This window comes from Cherax quadricarinatus, chromosome 62 (genome assembly GCF_038502225.1).
Source record: "Cherax quadricarinatus isolate ZL_2023a chromosome 62, ASM3850222v1, whole genome shotgun sequence".
NCBI classification, from domain to species: domain Eukaryota; kingdom Metazoa; phylum Arthropoda; class Malacostraca; order Decapoda; family Parastacidae; genus Cherax; species Cherax quadricarinatus.
The window spans coordinates 1,102,097-1,121,620 of NC_091353.1; positions in this window are offsets into that span (position 1 = coordinate 1,102,097).

Below are 19,524 nucleotides of genomic sequence, written 5' to 3' on the forward strand. Positions count from 1 at the left end.
TTTAGGATATCTTCCCAGCATGTTTCATTTAGGACATGGTCAATTTGATTCCATTGGATGTTTTTATTGTTGAAGCTGAATTTGGTGAAGGCACCCTCATAAATTATCTCATTTTTTTTGGTCAGGAGCCCTGTACATACACGTCTGTACTTCGATTCTGTTGTGATCCGAGTGGACTGTCTTTGATACTGTTATATTTCGTATCAGATCGTCATTATTAGTGACAATGTCAAGTGTATTTTCCAGTTCTCTTGGTTTCACTATTTGCTGGCTCAAGGTGAATATTTTGCAGAGATGTAATATCTCACATGTGTGAATTTTTATCTGAACTGCCTCATGGGATTATCTACGCTGTAACATTATTTAAAAAATGGTACAGATTTAGATGTCTTAAGTTGAAATTACCTAGCAACAAGATATTTGGGGCTGAGGTTGGAAAACTTTCCAGACAGTAGTCAATTTTCAAAAGCTGTTCCTTGAACTGTTGGGAAGTTGCATCTGGTGGCTTATATACAACCACAATTTTTTTTTTTTTTTTTTTTTTTTGGGGGGGGGGTTCAATTTTCACTGCCGAAACTTCAACTACATCATTTGTGTATTCAGTAATTGTGAACAGATGAGGGATTCTGTAATATACAGACCTTCCTCTTCCTTTCTTGATGCTTGTTCTCTCCGTCACATCTAAATAGGCTGTATCCCGGTATCCACATTTCGTTGTCGAAATTATCTTTTGTATGGGTCTCTGGGAAAGCTGCAAACATTGCATTTGACTGTGAGAACTCCGCTGTATATTTCTAAACCGAAGTGTTGTTGTATTGCATGTCTGGATAGGCAGCGATGGGATTTACTGAGAAATTACAAATTACACAAGGATCTCCTCCGGGAGGTTAAGCCTGGGACATAATCTTCCAGTCCCTTAATTCACTCATCAGCGCCTAGCTTGATAGAGGCTTTGTAGCGAAGTCTCCTGAGATCAACCCTCGCCTGTTGTGATGTGACCAACTCTTGTCTGCTGGTGTGATGTGATCAACCCTTGCCTGGCCTGTTATGATGTGGCCAACCCTCGCCTTGTGTGATGTGTTCATCCCTAGCCTGGTGTGATGTGACCCGCCCTAGCCTGGTGTAATGTAACCAACACTCGCCTTGTGTGATGTGATCAACCTTAGTCTGGTGTGATGTGACCAGCCTTCGCCCAGTGTGATGTGACCAGCCTTCGCCTAGTGTGATGTGACCAGCCTTCGCCTGGTGTGATGTTACCAACCCTCGCTTGGTGTGATGTGAACAGTCCTCACCTGGTGTGATGTGACCAGTCCTCGCAGTCACCTGGTATGATGTAGCCAGCCCTCGCCTGGTGTGATGTGAACAACCTTCGCCCTCACCTGGTGTGATGTGACCAGCCCTCGCCTTGCGTAATGTGACCAGCCCTTGCCTGGTGTGATGTGACCAGCGCTTGTCTGGTGTGATGTGACCAGCCCTCACCTGGTGTGATGTGACCAGCCCTCGCAGTCACCTGGTGTGATGTGACTAGCCCTCACCTGGTGTGATGTGACTAGCCCTTGCCTGGTGTAATGTGACCAGCCCTCACATGGTGTGATGTGACCAGCCCTCGCCTGGTGTGATGTGACCAGCCCTCGCCTGGTGTGATGTTACAAGTCCTCACCTGGTGTGATGTTACCAACCCTCGCCTTGTGTGATGTGAACAGTCCTCACCTGGTGTGATGTGACCAGCCCTCGCAGTCACCTGTTATGATGTAGTCAGCCCTCGCCTGGTGTGATGTGAACAACCTTCGCCCTCACCTGGTGTGATGTGACCAGCCCTCGCCTTGCGTAATGTGACCAGCCCTTGCCTGGTGTGATGTGGCCAGCCTTCGCCTGGTGTGATATGACCAGCACTTGCCTGTTGTGATATGAGAAGCCCTCACTTTGTGTGATATGACCAGCCCTCGCCTGGTGTGATGTGACCAGCCTTCGCCTGGTGTGATGTGACCAGCCCTTGGCTGGTGTGATGTGACCAGCCCTCGCCTGGTGTGATGTGACCAGCCCTCGTCTGGTGTGATATGACCAACCCTCGCCTGGTGTGATGTGACCAGCCCTTGCCTGGTGTGATGTGACCAACCCTCACCTGGTGTGATGTGACCAGCCCTCGCCTGGTGTGATGTGACCAACCCTTGCCTGGTGTGATGTGACCAGCCCTCACCTGGTGTGATGTGACCAGCCCTCGCCTGGTGTGATGTTACCAGTCCTCACCTGGTGTGATGTGACCAGCCATCGCCTGGTGTGATGTGACCAGCCCTCGTCTGGTGTGATGTGACCAGTCCTCGCCTGGCGTTGTTACCAGCCCTCGCCTGGTGTGATGTGACCAGCCCTCGCCTGGTGTGATGAGACCAGCCCTCGCCTGGTGTGATGTGGCCAGCCTTCGCCTGGTGTGATATGACCAGCACTTGCCTGTTGTGATATGAGAAGCCCTCACTTGGTGTGATATGACCAGCCCTCGCCTGGTGTGATGTGACCAGCCTTCGCCTGGTGTGATGTGACCAGCCCTTGGCTGGTGTGATGTGACCAGCCCTCGCCTGGTGTGATGTGACCAGCCCTCGTCTGGTGTGATATGACCAGCCCTCGCCTGGTGTGATGTGACCAGCCCTCGCCTGGTGTGATGTGACCAGACCTCACCTGGTGTGATGTGACCAGCCCTCACCTGGTGTGATATGAGAAGCCCTCACCTGGTGTGATATGAGAAGCCCTCACCTGGTGTGATATGAGAAGCCCTCACCTGGTGTGATATGATCAGCCATCCCCTGGTGTGATGTGACCAGACCTCACCTGGTGTGATGTGACCAGCCCTCGCCTGGTGTGATGTGATCAGCCCTCGCCTGGTGTGATGTGACCAGCCCTTGGCTGGTGTGATGTGACCAGCCCTCGCCTGGTGTGATGTGACCAGCCCTCGTCTGGTGTGATATGACCAACCCTCGCCTGGTGTGATGTGACCAGCCCTTGCCTGGTGTGATGTGACCAGCCCTCACCTGGTGTGATGTGACCAGCCCTCGCCTGGTGTGATGTGACCAACCCTTGCCTGGTGTGATGTGACCAGCCCTCACCTGGTGTGATGTGACCAGCCCTCGCCTGGTGTGATGTTACCAGTCCTCACCTGGTGTGATGTGACCAGCCATCGCCTGGTGTGATGTGACCAGCCCTCGCCTGGTGTGATGTGACCAGCCTTCGCCTGGTGTGATGTGACCAGCCCTTGGCTGGTGTGATGTGACCAGCCCTCGTCTGGTGTGATATGACCAACCCTCGCCTGGTGTGATGTGACCAGCCCTTGCCTGGTGTGATGTGACCAGACCTCACCTGGTGTGATGTGACCAGCCCTCGCCTGGTGTGATGTGATCAGCCCTCGCCTGGTGTGATGTGTCATGGAACCATCCACCGCCTGGTGTAATGTGTGGTTTAACTAGCTCTCACCTGGTTTAATATATGCTGAAGTCAAACATTGCCTGGTATGATGTATACTGAATTCATTCATCACTTGTTGTAATTTGTGTTTAGACCTACCCTCGCCTGGTGTAATGTGTGCTGGAAGTATTCCTTATCAGGTGTAATGTGTGCTGGAAGTATTCCTTATCAGGTGTAAAGTGTGCTGGAAGTATTCCTTATCAGGTGTAATGTGTGCTGGAAGTATTCCTTATCAGGTGTAATGTGTGCTGGAAGTATTCCTTATCAGGTGTAATGTGTGCTGGAAGTATTCCTTATCAGGTGTAATGTGTGCTGGAAGTATTCCTTATCAGGTGTAATGTGTGCTGGAAGTATTCCTTATCAGGTGTAATGTGTGCTGGAAGTATTCCTCACCAGGTATAATGTGTCCTGGAAGTATTCCTCACCAGGTATAATGTGTGCTGGAAGTATTCCTCACCAGGTATAATATGTGCTGGAAGTATTCCTCACCAGGTATAATATGTGCTGGAAGTATTCCTCACCAGGTATAATGTGTCCTGGAAGTATTCCTCACCAGGTATAATATGTGCTGGAAGTATTCCTCACCAGGTATAATGTGTCCTGGAAGTATTCCTCACCAGGTATAATATGTGCTGGAAGTATTCCTCACCAGGTATAATATGTGCTGGAAGTATTCCTCACCAGGTATAATGTGTCCTGGAAGTATTCCTCACCAGGTATAGTATGTGCTGGAAGTATTCCTCACCAGGTATAATGTGTGCTGGAAGTATTCCTCACCAGGTATAATATGTGCTGGAAGTATTCCTCACCAGGTATAATGTGTGCTGGAAGTATTCCTCACCAGGTATAATATGTGCTGGAAGTATTCCTCACCAGGTATAATGTGTGCTGGAAGTATTCCTCACAAGGTATAATATGTCCTGGAAGTATTCCTCACCAGGTATAATATGTGCTGGAAGTATTCCTCACCAGGTATAATATGTGCTGGAAGTATTCCTCACCAGGTATAATGTGTCCTGGAAGTATTCCTCACCAGGTATAATATGTGCTGGAAGTATTCCTCACCAGGTATAATATGTGCTGGAAGTATTCCTCACCAGGTATAATATGTGCTGGAAGTATTCCTCACCAGGTATAATATGTGCTGGAAGTATTCCTCACCAGGTATAATATGTCCTGGAAATATACCTCACCAGGTATAATATGTCCTGGAAGTATTCCTCACCAGGTATAATGTGTCCCGGAAGTATTCCTCACCAGGTATAATGTGTCCTGGAAGTATACCTCACCAGGTATAATGTGCTGGAAGTATTCCTCACCAGGTATAATATGTGCTGTAAGTATTCCTCACCAGGTATAATGTGTCCTGGAAGTATTCCTCACCAGGTATAATATGTGCTGGAAGTATTCCTCACCAGGTATAATATGTGCTGGAAGTATACCTCACCAGGTATAATGTGCTGGAAGTATACCTCACCAGGTATAATATGTGCTGGAAGTATTCCTCACCAGGTATAATATGTGCTGGAAGTATACCTCACCAGGTATAATGTGTCCTGGAAGTATTCCTCACCAGGTATATGTGCTGGAAGTATTCCTCACCAGGTATAATATGTGCTGTAAGTATTCCTCACCAGGTATAATATGTCCTGGAAGTATACCTCACCAGGTATAATGTGTGCTGTAAGTATTCCTCACCAGGTATAATATGTCCTGGAAGTATACCTCACCAGGTATAATATGTCCTGGAAGTATACCTCACCAGGTATAATGTGTGCTGTAAGTATTCCTCACCAGGTATAATATGTCCTGGAAGTATACCTCACCAGGTATAATATGTCCTGGAAGTATACCTCACCAGGTATAATGTGTGCTGTAAGTATTCCTCACCAGGTATAATATGTGCTGTAAGTATTCCTCACCAGGTATAATGTGTCCTGGAAGTATTCCTCACCAGGTATATGTGCTGGAAGTATTCCTCACCAGGTATAATATGTGCTGGAAGTATTCCTCACCAGGTATAATATGTGCTGGAAGTATTCCTCACCAGGTATAATATGTGCTGGAAGTATACCTCACCAGGTATAATATGTGCTGGAAGTATACCTCACCAGGTATAATATGTGCTGGAAGTATTCCTCACCAGGTATAATATGTGCTGGAAGTATACCTCACCAGGTATAATGTGCTGGAAGTATCCCTCACCAGGTATAATGTGTGCCGAGCTAACCGTCGCCTAGTGATACTCCAATACTGAATCTATGTACTGTGCCAAAACAAAAGCATTCACATTGCTAAACTCACAAACTAGTATTTAGTCACTTAGCCATAATACCAACTTACCTAATAATTTTGTAATATTTTAAACTTAAGATTTATTCTAAGTCTGCCCGAAATGCCTAGCCATGCTAGGTGTTCTAGTGGTACACACTGTAATGCCTAGCCATGCTAGGTGTTCTAGTGGTACACACTGTAATGCCTAGCCATGCTAGGTGTTCTAGTGGTACACACTGTAATGCCTAGCCATGCTAGGTGTTCTAGTGGCACACTCTGTAATGCCTAGCCATGCTAGGTGTTCTAGTGGTACACTCTGTAATCATTATTTTACTACCTGTAAACCGCACAATAACCAAATTCTGTAAACTCAGCATTGTAATCCTTATAGAGAATAAACTTTGAATTGAATCGAATTGAATAGCGTGTTGTGTGATGGAACAATCCTTTCCCTGGTGAAATGTATGTTGAAATCAGCCCTTACTTTATGTAATAAGTCTTTGTTTGTCTAATGTGTGCTGAGATCAGCCTTTGCCTGGTGTGATGATTGCTGGGAAAAGCCCTTGTATCATGAAATGTGTGCTAGGACCAACTCTGGTATGGTGTCTTGTGTGCTGGGACCTGCCTTAGCCTTGTGTGATAAATGCTGGGTCTAGCTTTCGCCTAGTGTAATATGTATAGTGGTCAGCCCTTGCCTGGTGTAATGTTTGATTGCTCCGGCTCTCTCCTGGTGTGAATATCAAAATGGTATATAATACCGACAGGTCGGTAAGTAAGACACATAGGCAACAGTTAGGCATCTTTAATCCGAAACGTTTCGCATACACAGTAGGCTTCTTCAGTCGAGTACAGAAAGTAGGCATGAGCAGTAGAGATGTGAAGACGATGTAATCAATCCATCACCCTTGAAATCGAAGATTTGAGGTTGTTAGTCTCTCAGCCTGGAGAAGATGCTTAACTGTTGCTTATGTGTCTTACCATCTCGCCTTGTGTAATGAATGTAGTGGTCAGGCCTTGCCTGGTGCAACGAGTACTGGGTGTGATGTTGTCTGGGACCAGCCCTGGACTAGTTTACTCTGTCCTGGGGCTAGCCCTGGACTAGTTTACTCTGTACCGGGATCAGCCCTGAACGGGTTTACTCTGCATTGGGACCATCATCGGACTAGAACCAGCCCTGGACTAGTTTACTCTGCACTGGAACCAGCCCTGGACTAGTTTACTCTGCACTGGAACCAGCCCTGGACTAGTTTACTCTGCACTGGAACCAGCCCTGGACCAGTTTACTCTGCACTGGAACCAGCCCTGGACTAGTTTACTCTGCACCGGGATCACCCTTTCCTTGGTATATTGTGTTCAAAACTATGCCGTTCTCTAATCATTATAAAAGTCAGCTTTCAGAAATAACCTCAGCTTTCAAACACAGTTTAGCAGTGAGACATCAAGATCCCACCACTTTAACTGTTTCGGAATTTTTAAGTTGTCTGCAAAATGAGAACACTTTTGTCTATTTTGCATATATAAGTTAAGACAAGATTAAACAAGGGGAGAGTTTATTGCAAATTCAGAAATGAGCACAAAGAAAGCATTGTATTGTATGTGCAGGAAAGTGAGTGGGTCGTCGTGGCTCAGGGTAAACTGCATACCTGCTTCCAGGGTACCAGGCTATGTTATTAACACATTAGCCCATCATTAGCCCATCATCATAAATCTTAGGTATGTTCCACTCTCCCTGTTTCTGCTCTTCCATGGGGTTCCTATTTATCCATTCTATTTATGGTTGAAATCACATAGTTTCAAGAGTTAAACTTTGTTTCTTCTTGCTCTGTGCCACAGTCTCCAATATGTAAATTATCGTCCTGTTATGCTGATCACACTCCCACCTTGGCTCTCTACGGTCTGGTGTTTGATTGTGTCACTGCCACTAATACTTTCGTCCCACAGGATGTTACAGTAACTGCTTTACAATCCATTATATCTAATGTTTACATATTCCCTACTTTCTCAAATTTCCATTGAATACTGATGATCAGTGTTACTCTACCTCTCTTCCCTTATTTCATCTTTCTTTTCTTAGTATTTGGTATCCCGCTGAAAATATGGCATGTGTTCTTATCACTCGAAGTTTCACCTATGTAATAGCAATAATTCCAGGGATTTCCTCTCCTATATATGCTGAAGATTGCATATACACTTAAGAACCATTCGACTATTCCTGTATCTTTTACTGTTCTCTGGGCAAGCTGTTCTCTTACTTCGTCTTTGGTGATACTGGAGAAAGATTCTCTTTGGAGTATTTGGATATTTCCAGTAATTTTTCCTCTCTTGAATTCCTCCCTCATTCCAGGATAAGTGACCGATTCTCTGCTCACTATCTTCGCTACATCCTTCTTGTTTCCCATATCTCCATTACTGCCTGTCATTCCTCTCCTGTCCAGTCTTCCTTGACATATATTGAATCAAATTTGCCTAACACCAGTACTCAATCAGGACGGGCCAGGAGTCAATGCTATCTTTAACTATGTCAGTTCTTGTAATCATCTACCGGGGTGGGCTGCTGCACAGATCATTGTACCCAACATTTCTGTCACTAAAAGAAACATAATTGTATCCTCTCTCTTGAAACATGATAGGAATGCCTCATATAACTCAAATTATGGGCTGTACAAACTCGATAGCTATTTAATGTAGTCTGTTGTGCACAGCCTCAAACATCAATGTTACACAAAATCACAGAATTGCTCATTATGCCATGGGGGTCTCGTGATGTTCTGGTGACGTTCGTCCAGTGTCTGCGCACCAAACATCGTGTTACGTCTGTCATAAATGATTGCGTATTATATAATCCATTTAGCTATTACTTTATCGTACGTTTACAGATGTGCAAGGATAGATTGTTGCAATCATTGATGGCAACATTATCGATAAAATATTCAAGCGGGGATGCACATGGATACAGTTACATAAATTATCATACATAGGGGCACATGTGTCGATCACCTTCGACAGCCTGAGGGAGGCGGATAGAGTGACTTTCTCGTGATTCTTTCTGTTGATTGTAACATGGACAACAGGAATATAATAGAATCATGTTACATAAAAAGTAGTTTTGAAAAAATGAAAATTTCTTATGGTTTATATAAATCGGATTAATTTATAATTCATAAAATTTGGGAAGAATAAAGGTGTATTAGACAAATTTTGGGGGAGAATGTAAGTTGTGATTCACGGATCACTGATAACCTACCTACATCATCATAAAAAGTTAGGTGTTGTTGAGGGGTAGCAGCGAGGTGTAGTTTCGTCCCTATTATTAAACTTATTATTAAACTTTGTAGTTCCTTGATAATGTGAGAAGTCACGAAAGCGCTTGGAATTTCACTATTTTTTCACAGTGGTTGTTCTGTACACACACACACACACACACACACACACACACACACACACACACACACACACACACACACACACACACACACACACACACACACACACACACGCACGCACACACACACACACACGCACACACACACACAAGGGACACAACCAGAGAGAGAGGGGAGGATGAGCCAGCAAGACTGGATCTTGTGTTCACCCTGAGCAGTTCAGACATTGAGGACATCACTTACGAGAGGCCCCTTGGAGCTAGCGATCATGTGGTTCTGAGTTTTGACTATATAGTAGAGTTACAAGTGGAGAAGGTAACAGGAACTGAAGGGGACAGGCCAAACTATAAAAGGGGGGACTACACAGGTATGAGAAACTTCCTGCAGGAGGTTCAGTGGGACAGAGAAATGGTAGGAAAATCAGTAAACGAGATGATGGAATATGTGGCAACAAAGTGCAAGGAGGCAGAGGAAAGTTTTGTTCACAAGGGAAACAGAAATAATAGGAAGACCAAAACGAGTCCTTGGTTTACCCGAAGGTGTAGGGAGGCAAAAACTAAGTGCAACAGAGAATGGAAAAGGTACAGGAGGCATAGGACCCAGGAAAACAAGGAGATTAGTAGAAGAGCCAGAAACGAGTATGCACAGATAAGGAGGGAGGCCCAGCGACAGTATGAAAACGACATAGCATCGAAAGTCAAATCTGACCCGAAACTGCTGTATAGCCACATTAGGAGGAAGACAACAGTCAAGGACCAGGTGATAAGGCTGAGGAAAGAAGGTGGAGAACTCACAAGAAACGATCAAGAGGTATGTGAGGAGCTCAACACGAGATTTAAGGAAGTATTTACAGTAGAGACAGGAAGGACTCTGGGGGGACAGACCAGATGGGGACACCAGCAAGGAATACACCAACAAGTGTTGGACGACATACATACAGATGAGGAGGAGGTGAAGAAACTGCTAAGGGACATCGATACCTCAAAGGCAATGGGACCGGACAACATCTCCCCGTGGGTCCTTAGAGAGGGAGCAGATATGTTGTGCGTACCACTTACCACAATCTTCAACACATCCCTGGAAACTGGGCAACTACCTGAGGTATGGAAGACGGCAAATGTAGTTCCCATTTTTAAAAAAGGAGACAGAAAAGAGGCACTAAACTATAGACCTGTGTCATTGACGTGTATAGTATGCAAAATTATGGAGAAGATTATCAGGAGGAGAGTGGTGGAGCACCTGGAACGGAACAGGAGTATAAATGCCAACCAGCACGGATTCACGGAAGGCAAATCCTGTGTCACAAACCTTCTGGAGTTTTATGATAAAATAACAGAAGTAAGACACGAGAGAGAGGGGTGGGTTGATTGCATCTTCTTGGACTGCAAGAAGGCCTTTGACACAGTTCCTCACAAGAGATTAGTGCAGAAGCTAGAGCATCAGGCGCATATAACAGGAAGGGCACTGCAATGGATCAGAGAATACCTGACAGGGAGGCAACAACGAGTCATGGTACGTAATGATGTATCACATTGGGCACCTGTGACGAGCGGGGTCCCACAGGGGTCGGTCCTAGGACCAGTGCTATTTTTGGTATATGTGAACGACATGACGGAAGGGTTAGACTCAGAAGTGTCCCTGTTTGCAGATGATGTGAAGTTAATGAGGAGAATTAAATCTGATGAGGACCAGGCAGGACTTCAAAGAGACCTGGACAGACTGGACACCTGGTCCAGCAAATGGCTTCTCGAATTTAATCCTGCCAAATGCAAAGTCATGAAGATAGGGGAAGGGCACAGAAGACCACAGACAGAGTATAGGCTAGGTGGCTAAAGACTGCAAACCTCACTCAAGGAGAAAGATCTTGGGGTGAGTATAACACCGAGCATGTCTCCGGAAGCACACATCAATCAGATAACTGCTGCAGCATATGGGCGCCTGGCAAACCTGAGAACAGCATTCCGATACCTTAGTAAGGAATCATTCAAGACACTGTACACCGTGTATGTCAGGCCCATACTGGAGTATGCAGCACCTGTTTAGAACCCGCACTTGATAAAGCACGTCAAGAAACTAGAGAAAGTACAAAGGTTTGCGACAAGGTTAGTTTCAGAGCTAAGGGGAATGTCCTATGAAGAAAGATTAAGGGAAATCGGCCTGACGACACTGGAGGACAGGAGGGTCAGGGGAGACATGATAACGACATATAAAATACTGCGTGGAATAGACAAGGTGGACAAAGACAGGATGTTCCAGGGAGGGGACACAGAAACAAGAGGCCACAATTGGAAGTTGAAGACACAAATGAGTCAGAGAGATAGTAGGAAGTATTTCTTCAGTCATAGAGTTGTAAGGCAGTGGAATAGCCTAGAAAATGACGTAGTGGAGGCAGGAACCATACACAGTTTTAAGACGAGGTTTGATAAAGCTCATGGAGCGGGGAGAGAGAGGGCCTAGTAGCAACCGGTGAAGAGGCGGGGCCAGGAGCTAGGACTCGACCCCTGCAACCACAAATAGGTGAATACAAATAGGTGAGTACACACACACACACACACACACACACACACACACACACACAGATATATATATATATATATATATATATATATATATATATATATATATATATATATATATATAGTGGCCACTATATTAAGTACACCACTACACCTGCTCGTTAATATAAATATCCAATCAGCCAATCACGTGGTAGCACCTCATTTCCAAGAAGCGGACATGATGAAGTCGTTTAGACGTTGTTCAGAGCGAACGTCAAAATTTGGAAGAAATGTGACTTCGCCCGTGGAATGTTTTTTGGTGCCTGACTGTGTGATTTGAGTATCTCAGAAACTGCTGATCTGGGATTTTTACACACAACAGTTTCAAGCATTTATAGAGAATAGTGAATGGCAATTCTGTGGGCAAAAACACATTGATAATGTGTTGAACCAGACTGGTTCAACCTGACAGGGAAGTGACAGTAACTCAGATAACCACGCATTTCAGCATGGTGTGTAGAAGGCACCAAAAACATGGTGTGCAAAATTTCATCGAGAACAGGAAACTAAACCTGCAGTGCTCAAAAGTTTACCAAAACTGACAGTTGAAGACTGGGAAAACGTCGCCTGGTCTGAGGAATCGCGACTTCTACTGCGACAAGCAGATGGTATGGTTAGAATATGGCGTAAGCCTTTGGGATGCAGTAGAACGATAGATTTACAGCATGACTGTGCAGGCATTAATTAATCTGCAGTAAATGCGTTATTCTATCATACTATAAGAGACCAGTATTTTTTAAGTAATGTTTCAAGAACATTACTGAATCCATGCCACGAAGAGTTCAATCTGTTATTCGGGCAAAAAGGGAACCTACCAATTACTAGTAAAGTGACCACTGATTGGAAATACTTATCATTAAAATTTTCCTTCACTAACAGCTTAGTTTTGAAATTTTTTATAGATTTTCTTAATTTCTTTTACAAAATATTGAGAATTTGAGCAGTGATATAGTCAATGTTTCCAGTAATGTTTCTTAATAAAATATACAACGATTAGAAAAAATATACCATTATTAATGAAAGACTTTCATTTATGCCGTGTAAATAAACTATTATCAAGAACTATTTGCTTTGACTCACCTGAGGTGCGGGTTAATATATTCCAGGCGCCAGGTAGCTAATTTGGTTGGGTTATCACCACTGTGATCCCGTAAGTGAACGTTGTGTTTGTCGTCAGGCAAGACCGTCCAGACTCCAGGATCGTGAGAGCTTGTAGTCTGCTCCTGGATTACCATCTCTTCTCCTTGTGACGCACTCTTGGAAAGTTCTGGTGTTTCGACGGTACCCGGGTTTTCTTCATATTCTTGGTTTTTGATGTTTCGCGCGTTTTTCACATATTTTCTGACCTTTGGTACAGTAGTTTGAACACTCCGGTTAGTACTCCTAACAATTTCTTTACCCACTTTTAACTCTTTTTTGACTTCGATTAAATTACGATCAGCGAGTGGAAGTGACTGTGTATTTTCCAAGGGGTGAGATAGGGACTGCTGTTCTCCATAATTAGGTGGTGACTGTTGCTCTCCTCCTGAGTGTAGTGGTGGTGACTGTTGCTCTCCTCCTGAGTGTAGTGGTGGTGACTGTTGCTCTCCTCCTGAGTGTAGTGGTGGTGACTGTTCCTCTCCTCCAGGGCGTGATGGTGACTTTTGCTCTCCTCCAGGACGTGATGGTGACTGTTGCTCTCCTCCTGAGTGTAGTGGTGGTGACTGTTCCTCTCCTCCAGGGCGTGATGGTGACTTTTGCTCTCCTCCAGGGTGTTGTGGTGGTGACTGTCGCTTTCCTTTAGGGTGCGGTGGTGTCTGTTGTTCTTCAGGGTGTGGTGGTGACTGCTGTTCTCCAGGGTGTGGTGGTGACTGTCGCTTTCCTTCAGGGTGTGGTGGTGGCTGTTGTTCTCCAGGGTGTGGTGGTGATTGTTGTTCTTCAGGGTGTGGTGGTGACTGTTGTTCTCCAGGATGTGGTGGTGACTGTTGCTTCCCGTCAGGGTATGGTGGTGACTGTTGTTCTCCAGGATGTGGTGGTGACTGTTTCTCTTCTCCAGGGTGTGGTGGTGACTGTTGCTTCCCGTCAGGGTATGGTGGTGACTGTTGTTCTCCAGGATGTGGTGGTGACTGTTTCTCTTCTCCAGGGTGTGGTGGTGACTGTTGTTTTCTTCCAGGGTGTAGTGGTGACTGTTGTTTTCTTCCAGGGTGTGGTGGTGACTGTTGTTTTCTTCCAGGGTGTGGTGGTGACTGTTGCTTTCTTCCAGGGTGTGGTGGTGACTGTTGCTTTCTTCCAGGGTGTGTTGGAAAATTCCGGTTGCTATCTTTATGTATCGTAGGTGAGTTGTGGTGAGTTGGGGCGGAAATTTGTTGCAGTAGAGAGAGACAGCGATCATTATGTGGTTCCTGGCGGGGTGATGCTAGTGATGATACGACCGGTGGTGGTGCTTGACGTGTTGGCGGTGTTGGTGATGCTGGTGGTGTCGGGGGTAATGATGGTGGAGAAACACACAACAGGTGCAAAAGTACCTCAGGAGCATTGTGCTCGGTCTCCACTCTTACCACTCTGGTGGGTGACACTCCCTCACTCACACCTGTCGAGACAGAAAAATCAATATTGTACATTACGTCGTGAAGAGAGTAAAATTTATTTTTAAGAACATTTTAGCACAAGAAGAAATTCTGAATAACATGTGTAGGTGTTCGTACTTCTTAAGAGGAACGTAAGTTCTCCCGTCTTCTGAAAGCATGTTCATTTCCCCTCTATGATCTACCTTTCCCATAATTAATATCTCATTTGCTCTGCTTCGTAAGGTGAAGTCCGGAATCTTTCTTTAATTCAAGGTATAACTTAAATCTTTGAGGATAATTGTGTTGCAGCCTTACGAAACAGACACAGCAAATGCGATAATAATTATGGATAAGGTAGATTATAGTGGAAAAATGAACGTGTTATTAAAGGAAGGGGATACTTACGTACACCATAATAACTGTTGACGCCAGTATACATGAGAGATTCTCATCTCGTTTTAGTATGGAAATTTTATTTCGAAGTTCCCAACTTCAGTGTCTCTTCTCTTCACTTCCTTCGTTTAACAAAAATTTGGACGCTTTATTTAGACGTTGCTTAACAATGAGATTTTTTTAAAAGTCTGTTGGGTGTCCAGGGTAAACACGATAATATATGGTATAAACCTTGGTAATAAATACCGACAAGTTGGTTTAGAAAGACACGTAAGCAAACACTATAACATATTTATTAGAAAACGTTTCGGTTCTGGGACCTTGATCAAGGTCCCAGAACCGAAACGTTTTCTAATAAATATGTTATAGTGTTTGCTTACGTGTCTTTCTAAACCAACGATAATATATATATATGGGGGATGAATATCGTAGGTAAGATGCGTGTGATTTACACTGCACACGACAGCTGTTAGGTCAGGTCGGGGAGTTTGAGATTGTTTCTGAAAGTTGATACATGATCAAAATGAGTTTAGCGCTCTCCTAGTGATTATAATGGATTTGTTATGCAGCATAAAGCTAATTCGAAACATTCTCTCGTTCTTGTCCCTTTGCAGAATAGATAATTTAGCTCTGTGCCTGTCCAAGTTGTGATTGTGATTATCACGACTTCAAGGGTGATGGACTGATTACATCGTCTTCACATCTCTACTGTTCCTGCCTACTTTCTGTATTCGACTGAAGAAGCCTACTGTGTAGGCGAAACGCTTCGGAATAAAGTTGCCTAACTGTTGCCTTTGTGTCTTACCTACCATTATCACGGTAGCTGATGAAGATGAGTTATTTAAATTATTTGTTCCCTGATATGTGTATCCAAATTTTTTCCCTTAGCCACATAAATTATTTAGCAAATGTTCGTGGAATTAGACATTATTATTTTGCCTTTCTGTCGACTGGATTAGTTTTTAACAACAGAGTTAAAGATAGCAGTGACTGCTTTTGTTGATTTTGTTTAGAAGTTTGAAAATGACACCAGGAACAGTAAAATTAAAAAAGATGAAAGTCTGTTTTTATTCTCTATCTTTACGAGATATTAAGTGTTTTTCTCCAGCTGTGAAAAAAAATCTAGGGGAAATATCCTTGATGTTTCGATATTAATTCTCAAGGAAATTTAGGCTGCAAATTCAATAGGCTCTAAGGAAAACACTATTAAATCTTCCCTACAATTCCTAATAACATAGTTTAACTAAAAGTGAATGACATTATTCTAGTCAACGTTTTTCCCATAAAACTGGAAATGATATTGTGCTAGACGTGTTGCCGTTCAAGACATTTTTAAAGGCAGTGTGACTTAAGGCCAAGATTTAGGGTAGTCAGGTTGGTTTCTTTCAGAGCAGAGAGACGCAAGTATAAAAGTTGGCAGAATTACCGTCAATATGTTAGTAAAAGGACACAAGTGCAACTAATGTGGTATTTTATTCTGGCAACGTTTCGCTCTCCAGGAACTTTATCAAGACGCAACGGTTTGATAAGCTCCTGGAGAGAGAACCGTTGATGGTGCTACTACTATAGTGAGGAACCGTTGATGGTGCTACCACTGTAGTGAGGAACCGTTGATGGTGCTACCTCTATAGTTAGGAACCGTTCATGGTGCTACCTCTATGGAGAGGCACTACTGACGGTGCTACCATTATAGAGAGGCACTATTGATGATGCTACCACTATAGCGAGGCACTATTGACAGTGTTACCATTATAGTGAGACTGTTGATGATGCTACCAAGGCTTCACATTGTTAGTCCAGGGTATTTCACTTGTAATAGCCACATAGGAAGACACCTAGGAAGACACCTAGGGGGTAAAAAGATTCTGAGCAAACTGTCAAAGAATTTCACATACGTATAAGGTGCCCAGTCCCTGGACCCATTATGTATCTCTGTAATCTTTTGACTACTGCCCACAGGATGGGTATGGGCTGCATAATAAACATATTAAACTAACTTTCACCTGCTCAAAGACGAAAGAGTCCGTGACTACACATGTAGAGGGTTGTCACTCATGTTAGGTGATAGTCATGCCTAATCAGGCACCGCCAACGGCACCTCTGGTATCTATACCAGATTTTGGAATGCAATTCTCTCTGCAAAGATTGCGTTGGCCCTCGTCTGCGGAGAAAGCTTTGCAAAAAGAACCAGTTCTCGATAATGGTATTAGTAACAAGGTACCCTGAAGAGACAAGGAGAAAAATATATTTTGGAGCTACTGTTCTCACTTGGATAAGATTCTACTCACAGGTTTAACATTGCAAAATGGCTCTTCAAGTTGTTTAAAACTTCTATTTAAATCCATAAATACGTCTTCCTACTTCAAGTCTTCCTACTTTTCTTCCTTTCACCATCCCTTCCTCTCATAGCCATTTCTCCATCTCTCTCTCTCTCACTATCTTCCCATCCCTCGGTCACGGAATAGTGATGTTACTTAAAGTGTGAACTGACAGACAGAATTAAGCAACAAGGGAGTGACCATGTTCCTGGTGTTGTCATTTTTGTTGATGTAGAATGATGTGTTGTTGTATCCTTGGAATTATCTTGAGTGTATGTTGGAGTCTGCCATATTTTAGACAATTAAATCAGGTAACGAGTGTGGCTTGAAGCTATGGCAACCCCCTTGTGACTTGAAGCTATGGCTAGCCTTTGTGACTTGAAACTATGGCAAGCCCTGTGACTGGAAACTATAGCAAACCCCTGTGACTTGAACCTATGGTAAATCCCTGTGACTTGAAACTATGGCAAGCCCTGTGACTGGAAACTATAGCAAACCCCTGTGACTTGAACCTATGGTAAACCCCTGTGACTTGAACCTATGACAAGCCCCTGTGACTTGAAACTATAGTAAACCCCTGTGACTTGAACCTATGGCAAGCCCTGTGACTGGAAACTATAGCAAACCCCTGTGACTTGAACCTATGGTAAACCCCTGTGATTTGAACCTATGGCAAGCCCTGTGACTTGAACTTGTAGCAATCCCCACCTGTTCTGTGACATTTTTACAATCCTCTTTAGTACGATTTCGTAAAAACCAAGATTGAAAATAACTCATATTGCGTAATATTGAGAGCCAGTAGAGCAATGCAGAAAGGTAAGCAAGTTAACGATTAACAAGGGAGGGGCAGCAACTGGAGGAAGTGCAGATATGCAGTGTAGGATGCAGGTGTGTAGTGTAAGATGCAGGTGTGCAGTGTAGGATGCAGGTGTGTAGTGTAAGATGCAGGTGTGCAGTGTAAGATGTAGGTTTGTAGCAGGAAATACCTATGATCTATGTTTTGCGGTAAAAGGAGGATAACTCTGACCGATTTAGATCGATGTTGACTGATATTTGGCCATCTTCTGAGGTTTTCTTATTTATAATTCTCGAGGTTTGGGTAAGAATGGTGAGAACAGAGATGTTTAAAATTAGTGCGTCTTCTTCTTCTTCTTCTTCTTCTTCTTCTTCTTCTTCTTCTTCTTCTTCTTCTTCTTCTTCTTCTTTTTCTGCTGCTGCTGGTGCTGGTGCTGCTGGTGCTGATGGTTCTTGTGCTGCTGGTGGTGGTGGTGCTGGTGCTGCTGCTGGTGCTGCTGCTCGTGCTGCTGGTGCTGCTGGTGGTGGTGGTGGTGCTGGTGAAGCTGCTGGTGCTGCTGCTCGTGCTGCTGGTGCTGGTGCTGCTGGTGGTGGTGGTGGTGCTGGTGCTGCTGCTGGTGCTGCTGGTGCTGCTGCTGGTGCTGCTGGTGCTGGTGCTGCTGGTGCTGGTGCTGCTGCTGGTGCTGCTGCTGGTGGTGGTGCTACTGGTGCTGCTGGTGCTGCTGCTGGTGGTGCTGCTGCTGGTGCTGCTGCTGGTGCTGCTGCTGGTGCTGCTGGTGCTGCTGGTGCTGCTGGTGCTGGTGCTGGTTCTGCTGGTGTTGGTGCTGGTGCTGATGCTGCTGCTGCTGGTGCTGCTGCTGCTGCTGGTGCTGCTGGTGCTGCTGGTGCTGCTGGTGCTGCTGGTGCTGCGGCTGGTGGTAGTGCTGCTGGTACTGCTGGTGCTGCTGGTGCTGATGCTGGTGCTGCTGCTGGTGCTGCTGGTGCTGCTGGTACGGCTGCTGCTGGTACTGCTGCTGCTGGTGCTGCTGCTGGTGCTGCTGGTGCTGCTGCTGGTGCTGGTGCTGCTGGTGCTGCTGCTGGTGCTGGTGCTGCTGGTACTGGTGGTACTGGTGGTGCTGGTGCTGGTGCTGCTGCTGGTGCTGCTGGTACGGATGCTGCTGGTACTGCTGCTACTGGTGTTGCTCCTGCTGCTGGTGCTGCTGCTGGTACTGCTGGTTCTGGTGCTGCTGCTGATGCTGCTGCTGATACTGCTGGTTCTGGTGCTGTTGGTGCTGCTGGTGGTGGTGCTGGTGCTGCTGCTGCTGGTGCTGGTGCTGGTGCTGGTGCTGCTGCTGCTGGTGGTGGTGCTGCTGCTGGTGCTGCTGCTGGTACTCTTCGCCGACTCCCAGGTGGCTGAGGGACTGATTACCTAATCTCTTATACATAATATTACAGTTTTCCCATTATGTCTTGGAATTTGTACTGATAAAGCCACTGGATGGCGAAACGTCTACACGTAAAGATGCCGAGATGTTGCACATGTGTCTAATCTTGTCGGTATTGCACACAGTTCGTGTACCACTTTATCTGTTGACTTCTCCTCCAGTTTCACTTCACCTTTTTAATTATTATCCTTACCGTACATCCGCAACGAAATTGTAAGCAAGGAAATATCTTAATCTGACAGAGATGTACGAACACACGCTTTTTTTCAGTATTTAGTCGGAACGTTGGGTAAAGAGGTGAGGGGACAAGTGCTTTTGCTGCTTCTGATCTACCCGGAAGACATAATTTCGGCTTAAGCTATATCTTCATTGGCTATACCTTC